The sequence below is a fragment of the Triticum aestivum genome, chromosome 5B (assembly GCF_018294505.1).
Source record: "Triticum aestivum cultivar Chinese Spring chromosome 5B, IWGSC CS RefSeq v2.1, whole genome shotgun sequence".
NCBI classification, from domain to species: domain Eukaryota; kingdom Viridiplantae; phylum Streptophyta; class Magnoliopsida; order Poales; family Poaceae; genus Triticum; species Triticum aestivum.
Genome location: NC_057807.1, coordinates 604,065,347 through 604,074,648, shown reverse-complemented (window position 1 = coordinate 604,074,648; position 9,302 = coordinate 604,065,347).

Sequence of the window (9,302 nt, the reverse complement as noted above, 5' to 3'; positions counted from 1 at the left end):
AGTCGCTGCAGTCTTGCTCGCCGCTCCCCTAGCTCGAAACCAGGGGATTGGGAAAAGTGTTCCATCTCTCACAACCGCCTAATAGAGCTACAGACCAAAGGGTTTCTTCTGCCCGCATACATGGTCCCTATCCGATCCGGAATAGACACCTATAATGGCGGGGAGCAAGCAGAGAGATTCCCCAAACCCTTCTCTGGGGGAGCGGGTATGCCTTGTCCCGTATCTGCTAAGAGGCGTCGGATTTCCAATCCACCCATTCCTCTGCGGGCTCCTGGAGTTTTACGGTCTCCAGTTGCATAATCTTACCCCGCCTCCATACTGCACATTGCGGGCTACGTTGCCCTCTGCGAGCTATTCCTAGGCTGTGAAGCTCATTTCGAGCTATGGAAGAGGTTATTTTGCCTCGTCCCACGCAACCAGGAGGGATCTATATATCAAGTGGGCGGAGCCGAAATATGGCACATCGCCCAGACCGGATACCTGTCCGGTACTCCCAAGAAGGCGTCCGAAGAGTGGCCCTCGGAATGGTTTTATGTTGATGGCGTGCCCCTTCCGGACCCAGTCCGGACGGGCCTTCCTGCATGCACCAATACTCCACTGAAGAAACGCCAAAGCTGGCGCCCTCGGAGCCCCCAGGAAGAGGAAAACAGGGAAGTCTTCTATCTGATGAGACGGATACAAACCATGGCCAAATCAGGATTGACAATAATTGAAGTTATGTCAATATGCATTATAAGGGGAGCGCAACCACTTCAATATAGGGGAAAACCCATGTGGCACTTCAATGGGGAAGACGATGCCTCCCGCTGCGGTCGCAAAGGTCCGAACTCTGCCACATCTTTGGTGAAGATACTATCCGAATTGTACAAGGGAGAAGAAGAGGAGTTCCTCCGCATTAAACCGCGGGATGGATTTTCCATGTACAACCCCCAAAGCTGGGTAAGTCGTTATTTGTTACTCGAATCTATTCGTTCTTACCTTCTCGACCACCATTATTTACCTTCCTATCTCAAAACCAGGAACTGAGGAAGGTCGTAAAAGAATTCAATAGCCCTTCTCCGCAGCCAGAGGATCCCGGCCGGGCTCTCGACCCCGGACTCGAAGAAGATCCGGACATATCCGTGGAATTCGACGACGGGACCTTCTATCAGGCAAGCAGTGGCGGCTCTTTAGTGGCCATCATCGCGGATTTTCCCAGACTGCTTCTGTGTCGCATGTAAGTAATATCAGGGTTCCAACCTTTCAAAAGGATTCCTTTGTTTTGCCGTACCTTATGACCACATGCCACACTTTTTATAGAAACGGCGGCTGGGACGTCGTGCGGATCCCGCAGGGGCCTCTCAGTCAGAGGCGCCTAGACAAGGTAGGCTTAAAAGGAAGGCGGTTAGGAGCGATACGCAGACGCAGAGGTATGCATTAAACTTGCCCTGTGGTTTATTTGTTCTTTTTGTCGAGGCGTGACAATTTGAACTATGCCCCGACAGGAAACACCGGACTGTGTCCAGGGACCCTACCGGCCATGCCTCCAGCAGCCGGATTCCTGAACCGGGTTCACGGGCGGAGGCTGACATGGGGACAGTGCCAAATTGTCCTCCTGCGAAGGATACGGATATGCTTTCCATCACAAATTCAGAAGTAGAGAGCGCCATGATTCACCGGCGCCGACGAGCCATACTCCGTGGTGGTATTTTTTCCGAAGAGGCATTCAATGCCTTCAATTCCGGACACGCCTATATCCGCGCTTCTCAAGATGGACTTGCCAGAGAAACGGACCAGTATGTCAAGGATATACGGGTAAGAGAATAAATAAGTATGTGCAGTAGTAGCCCCTGAGACTTGAAACAGTTGGCACAACTGATTTAAGGATCATGTAAATGCATAGGTTCTTGTAGAGAAGAATGCCCAGTTGTCTCAAGAGCTGGAGGAGTGTAAGGCCCAAATGAAGGCTAATGTAGCCGAACAAGGGGGATCCGAAAAGGCTTCTTCTGGTAAGAATTTCATTCTGCTAGTTTGTGTGTTCGACATGTTTTATAAATCTGACGAAAGATTTGATAGACAATACCGGAGGAAATCCGAAGATTATGGGAGATAATGAGCTGCATCTGCGAAGTCAGCTGAAGGCGGGCGAATGCGTGCTGACGCAGTCTATCCAGGAGAAGAATAAGCTGCAAGATGCTAATCTCAAACTGAGCTTCGAATTGAAAGATGTTCGGGCTCAGCTTGTGGATTCCGTGAAGGAGAACCATAGGCTTCGACGCGACATTTATAGTAAGTGCTTGAACAACCTGTAGTATAGTTCAGCGAGGAGGCATTTTGACAGAGTTATGTCTGCAGGTATGTTGACGGGACGCCCTAAAGAGGAGATGCCCGGGTCTGCAGGCGATATGCTGGAAGAGCTTTCACAACTGTACGAACAAGCTCGGCAGGTGATGCAGGATATTGTCCAGGCTTTGTGGCCGTCCGCTTCCCTGCCAGGAGGCATGGGCGAACTTGCAGAGATGCTTAAAGGAGCACGGCGGCGCTTCCGACTATGGAAGATATCAACGTGCCGGCAAGGTGCGAGAGAAGCTTAGGCCATGGTGAAGACGCGATACGCCAAGGCTGACCCGAACCATATGGCCGAAGTCGGACCCTCTGGGCCAGATGGACAAGAGATACCCGTTAGTCTAGTGTATGATCAAGTAGCATTAGCTGCAAAGTATTCCCAGTAGGATTGTAAGCTAGACAGCCTGTTGGATGGTATAGAGGTAGAGTACAGCCAGTCAGTATGATTATGTAATTTTGAATGGGCTCGTGTACTTTCTAGCCGGATTGAAAATCATTTGTCATGGCGGACCTTTTCGCTTCAGCCCCCGGATCCGACAGTCCAGGGTGTATCTGAATACCCACACAGTTATGAAAAACCGGGGCATGCGTGGAAACCAGGCATAGGGGTCATAAGTGCGTGAACATACAAGTACCCAACTAGGTATGTTATATTACATGGATAGTAAGAAACATCTTCCAGAGAGAATAGTTCCGTTAGGGGTTCCTTTCTCTGGGTACGCATGCATCGATGTGCATGTCCAAACTGCGAGCAAAAGCGCAGGAAACAAAACATCTGGGTATTTTCGTTGTTAGGAACGAGAACATCTTTTGTTCACCGACCGAATATTCCCTTAAGAACGCTAGCTTTCGGCTTCACCCAGTCTGAGGTACACATCCGGCTCAACCGGCAGTAACAATCGCAGAGGTGCTCCCCTTATGCCCTAGCCGAATTAACAGGAATGTAGGGCATAAATACAAGAGCCAGGCAACCCAGCATGGCCAAAACTTAAGTCATATCGATGCATATAATGGTGAAGAAAAGGCACATATGGAAATAAAAATGCATATGTGGCTTGGCAAGAAGCCATTAAAGTGATTATATATATAGCTTCCGAATAGGAAGCCCCCAGGTATAGTGTGCGCGCATAATGCGGCCGGAGTGCTCAAGGCATCCGTACAATTTTAAGGTTGTATGTATAATAAAAAGGAAAAAAGGGGCGAGAAAGGAGGAAAAGGAACATAATCGAAGAGGCGGAGATGAGGAGACGAACACTGGGTTCGGTGCTAGGCGTAGAATCTCCGGAGTCTGGCCGCGTTCCATGGGTTTGGCTCGAGTTTGTTGTCAGAGGCATTATGTAGACGGTACGCTCCTCCGGTGAGAACTTTATCAATGATGAAGGGACCCTCCCACTTGGGTTTGAGCTTGTCCTTCTTCTTCTCAGGTAGGGGTAGAACGAGTTCGCCAATGTTATAAGTTTTGGCCCGTACTTCTCTGCTTTGATACCTTCGAGCCTGTTGCTGATAGAATGCAGAACGGGCTTTAGCGATATCACGCTCCTCCTCCAAAGCATCTAAGTTGTCCTACCGATCTAGCTCGGCTTCCTTCACTTCATACATGCGCACGCGAGGTGAGTCATGAATTATATCGCAGGGCAGTACTGCTTCTGCGCCGTACACCATGAAAAATGGTGTGTATCGGGTGGTGTGATTCGGCGTGGTCCGCAGCCCCCAGGGTACGGAGTCGAGTTCCTCGACCCAATGCATGTCTGATTCCTTCAAGGATCGCACTAGTCTGGGTTTGATGCCACTCATAATAAGACCATTTGCACGTTCGACCTAACCGTTTGTTTGGGGGTGATAGACAGAGGCATAGTCGAGCTTAATGCCCATTTTGCCACACCAGACTTTCACCTCCTCGGCTGTAAAATTCGAGCCGTTGTCAGTGATGATACTGTGGGGGATGCCGTAACGGTGTACAACCTCCGATATAAAGTCTATCACCGGTCCGGATTCGGCCGTTTTAACTGGTTTGGCTTCTATCCATTTGGTGAACTTATCCACCATGACCAATAAGTATTTTTTTCTTATGGCATCCCCCTTTAAGGGGTCCCACCATATCCAGCCCCCAGACCATGAAGGGCCAAGTTATGGGGATCATTTGTAGAGCGGTAGGGGGCATATGGCTCTGACTGGCAAATAGTTGACAACCAACGCAATGTTGGATAAGGTCCTGTGCGTCCGCCCGGGCTGTCGGCCAATAGAATCCTGTCCGGAAAGCCTTGCTTATGAGAGCTCGGGCTGCCGCGTGGTGCTCGCCTAGTCCGGAATGGATTTCGGCTAAGAGCTGCCGCCCTTCTTCTTCGGAGATGCATCGTTGGAGCACTTCGGTGGGGCTCTTTTTGTAGAGTTCTCCTTCATGGACTTTGTAGGCTTTAGAGCATCGCACAATACAACGCGCCTCATTTTGGTCCTCGGGAATCTCTTGCCTATTAAGGCAGGCCAAGAAGGGCTCGGTCCATGGGGCGATGACAGCCATTATCTCGTCGGTCGAAGATGTTATTTCGGTGGCAGAGCCTCCGATATCATCTGAAGGTTCAGAATCTGGGGTTGTGTTCGGAGCTGGACTAATAGTGCCGGACTCCCCTTCCCACGCCACGTTGGGGGCACCCGACTGACCAAGCTTCTGATGGATGGTGGCAGCGGTCTCAATATCCTGTATGTTGAGGCTCTCAAAGGAATGGGCATTCCGATGTCCAAGCTCAGCGAGAGCAATATGAGGTTCCACGGAGTCATCCCAGGAAAGAAAGCCGACTCACTCTGCCAAATCGCTCTTGACGTAGTTTTCGGCGATGAGAAGAATTACCACAAAGAGAAGTTGACGTTTGAGGTTGTGGATTTCCAGAGTGCTTATCATGCCATTTTGGGCAGACCTGCCTATGCTAGCTTATGGCTCAACCGTGTTATGTGTGTACCTCAAGATGAAGATGCCTAGCCCCAAAGGCGTGATAACGGTCTTCGGTAACCGGAAAAGAGAAGAGGATTGTCTTTAGGACGGTGCGAAGATAACAGATGAGCAGATGGCAGTTGTGGAGTTTCAAGAGTATCAGAAGATTATAGATCTGAGTGATTTGCTGCTTGCCAAGAGACCTGCCTCAGAGTCCGCATTTCAGTCGGCCAGAGAGACCAAGCCAGTTCACATTCACCCGACCGATCCTAATGCTACTCCGACCCATATCTTAACGACACTCGACAGCAAATAGGAAGAAATGCTCATCCAGTTCCTCCGTGAGAACTGGGACATCTTCGCATGCAAGCCATCTAACATGCCAGGTGTACCCAGGGGACTGGCTGAGCACCGTTTGCGAGTCGACCCAAAGGCAAAACCTGTTAAGGAGCATCTTCGTCGGTCTGCCACGAAGAAGAGAAAGGCAATTGGCGAGGAGGTGGCTCGGCTTCTGGCCGCTGAGTTCATCGGCGAGATATACCAGTCCGAGTGGCTCACCAATGTCGTTATGGTTCCCAAGAAAGACAAATCACTTCGAATGTGTATTGACTTCAAGCACAATAATCAGGCCTGCCCGAAAGATCATTTTCCTCTGCCCCGCATCGACCAGATAGTCGACTCAACTGCGGGATGTGAGCGACTGTCCTTTTTGGATGCTTATTTCGGGTATCATCAGATCCGACTGTATGGGCCTGATGAGATAAAGACGGCTTTCATCACCCCCGTTCAGGTGTTTTTGTTATGTTACTATGCCCTTTGGCCTCAAAAATGCTGGTGCCACATTCATGCGCATGATTCAGAAGTGCCTGCTCACTCAAATCAGTCGGAATGTGGAAGCATACATGGATGACATAGTGGTTAAGTCATGCTAAGGTTCCGACCTGCTGACTGACCTTGCTGAAACCTTTGCCAATTTAAGAAAGTATGATATCAAGCTCAATCCATCAAAATGCACATTCGGAGTTCCCGGTGGAAAGTTACTCGGTTTTCTCGTTTCTGAACAAGGAATCGACGCAAATCCAGAGAAAATTGGCACAATCCTCCGAATGAAGCGCCAGTGTGTGTGCATGATGTTCAGAAGCTTACTGGTTGTTTGGCTGCATTGAGTCGATTCATCTCGCGCCTCGGTGAAAAGGCACTACCTCTTTACCGACCGATGAAGAAGTCTAACAAGTTCGAGTGGAATGACGAAGATGAAGCAGCGTTTGAAGAGCTCAAAGCCCTGCTTTCCACCCAGCGGGTGCTTGCTGCTCCAGTCAGTTTGAAGGGCCTTTGTTGCTTTACATCGCAACCACATGAAAAGTTGTCAGCACAGTGCTCACGGTCGAGCGGGGAGAAGAAGGCAAAGCCTTCAAAGTTCAGCGCCCTATGTATTACAGTTCAGAGGTCTTGACCCCGTCCAAGCAGAGATACCCTCATTATCAGAAGCTTGTGTATGTGATTTACCTAACCATGAAGAATGTTGCGCATTATTTCTCTGGCCATTCAGTTTTAGTCGTCAGAAACGCTCCTTTGTCAGAAATTCTGAATAACAGAGATGCAACCGGTCGAGTGGTGAAATGTGCAATTGAACTTCTTCCTTTAGATATCAAGTTTGAGGCAAAGAAGGCCATCAAGTCTCAAGCAATTGCAGATTTCCTCGCAGAGTGGACAGAACAACAGCAGCCGACTCAGATTCAGTCGGAACATTGGACCATGTTCTTCAATGGATCCAAGATGTTGAACGGCTCTGGCATAGGAGTGGTTTTAGTGTCCCCATGAGGAGACAAGCTTAGTTATGTCCTCCAGATTCACTTTGATTCTTCAAACAATGAAGCTGAGTATGAGGCACTATTGTATGGGTTGCGTATGGCCATTTCACTCGGCGTCCGGCGCTTGATGGTGTATGGTGACTCAGACTTAGTGGTTAATCAGGTAATGAAGGAATGGGATGTCAGGAATCCCGCAATGACCGGTTATTGCAATGCAGTGAGAAAGCTAGAGAAGAAGTATGAGGGGTTAGAGCTCCACCACATACCATGAGTCAAGAATGAAGCTGCTGATGATCTGGCGAAGATAGGTTCCACTCGGAAGCCTGTCCCCAACAATGTGTTCTTGGAGCACCTCCACACCCCGTCAGTGCAAGAAGATCCCTTCAAGGAAGAGCCCCTACAACCGATAAGTTCAACTGACCCGACTAAGATTGAGATTCCAGCTGTGGTTGATTTGATCATGGAAGTCGCTTGGTGATCACACCTGAATGGACAGTACCGTACATTGCTTACATCCTCAGGAAAGAGCTCCTGGAGGATGAAGATGAAGCCTGCCACATAGTCCATCAATCCAAAGCCTTCACAGTGATAAAAGGACAGCTTTACAGAGAAAGTGTCACAGGAGTGGCTCAGCGCTGCATCATCCCAGAAGAAGGTCGAATGATCCTCAATGATATCCACTCGGGGACCTGTGTCCACCATGCGTCCTCTCGGACCATCGTGGCCAAAGCATACCTAGCAGGATTCTATTGGCCTCGAGCAAACGAGATGGCAAAATATATAGTTGACAAGTGCGCAGGTTGCCAATTCTACTCCAACATGTCCCACAAACCAGCATCTGCCTTGAAGACTATACCACTCGTGTGGCTGTTTGCAGTCTGGGGATTGGATATGGTTGGCCCCTTCAAGACCGACACGAGTGGTTTCGCCCATTTGCTTGTGGCAGTTGACAAGTTCACCAAGTGGATCGAAGCTAAGCCCATCAAGAACCTTGGCGCAGGCATTGCCGTCAGTTTCATCAAGGAGTTGATTTTCAGATATGAAGTTCCTCACAACATTATCACAGATAATGGATCCAACTTTGATTCTGACGAGTTCAAGGTGTTCTGTGCGTCCCAAGGCACTCGGATGAACTATGCATCCATCACACACCCGCAGTTGAATGGACAAGCAGAAAGGGCGAATGGTTTGATCCTTCAAGGGTTAAAACCCTGACTGATGCGCGACCTCAAGCACGTTGCTGGAGCTTGGGTGACTGAATTACCATCCGTCTTATGGGGGCTGAGAACAACACCGAATCGGTCGACTGACCAAACCCCTTTCTTCCTGGTGTACGGTGTCGAGGCTGTGCTTCAGAGTGACCTGCTACACAATGCCCCCCTGCCCCCCGAGTGGAATTATTCTCAAAAGCTGAAGCAAAGCAAGCACGCAAAGACGCCATTGATCTCCTGTAAGAAGAGCGTGAGATGGCTTTGATTCGGTCGACCATCTATCAACAGGATCTATGTCGATTCGATTCCCGAAATGTCAGAGGTCGAGCGTTCCAGGAAGATAGACCTTGTGCTCCGAGCGGATCAGAAACGGCCTCACAAGCTTGCTCTGGCCTGGGAAGGTCCCTTTATCATCACCAAGATGCTTCACCATGGAGCATACCACATCTACAATGTAGCCAAGAAGATAGACGAGCCACGTGTGTGGAACGCAGAACTGCTCCACCATTTCTACACATAAAACACTCGGATCGATGAGTTGTAATAAAAGTACGTCGGTTTGTTTATCAAAGACATGATGCCCGCAGTTACAAATTGTTTGTGTTCACATATACTTGTGTTCAGATCCCCCAGTGGGTGCTTAGTCGCGAACCTGATTTGCTTAAGTTAAAAAACATTCCGAGTGGAGAGCGACCCTCCCACTCGGGTGCTTAGTCGCGAACCTGATTCGCCTAAGTTAAAGAACATTCCGAGTGGAGAGCGACCCTCCCACTCGGGAGCTTAGCCGCGAACCTGATTCGCCTAAGTTAAAAAACATTTCGAGTGGAGAGCGATCCTCCCACTCGGGAGCTTAGCTGCGACCCCGTACTCGCCTAAGTTAAAAAAACATTCTGAGTGGAGAGCAATCCTCCCACTCGGGGGCTTAGCTGCGACCCCGTATTCGCCTAAGTTAAAAAACATTCTGAGTGGAGAGCGATCCTCCCACTCGGGGGCTTAGCTGCAACCCCGTATTCGCCTAAGTTAAAAAAC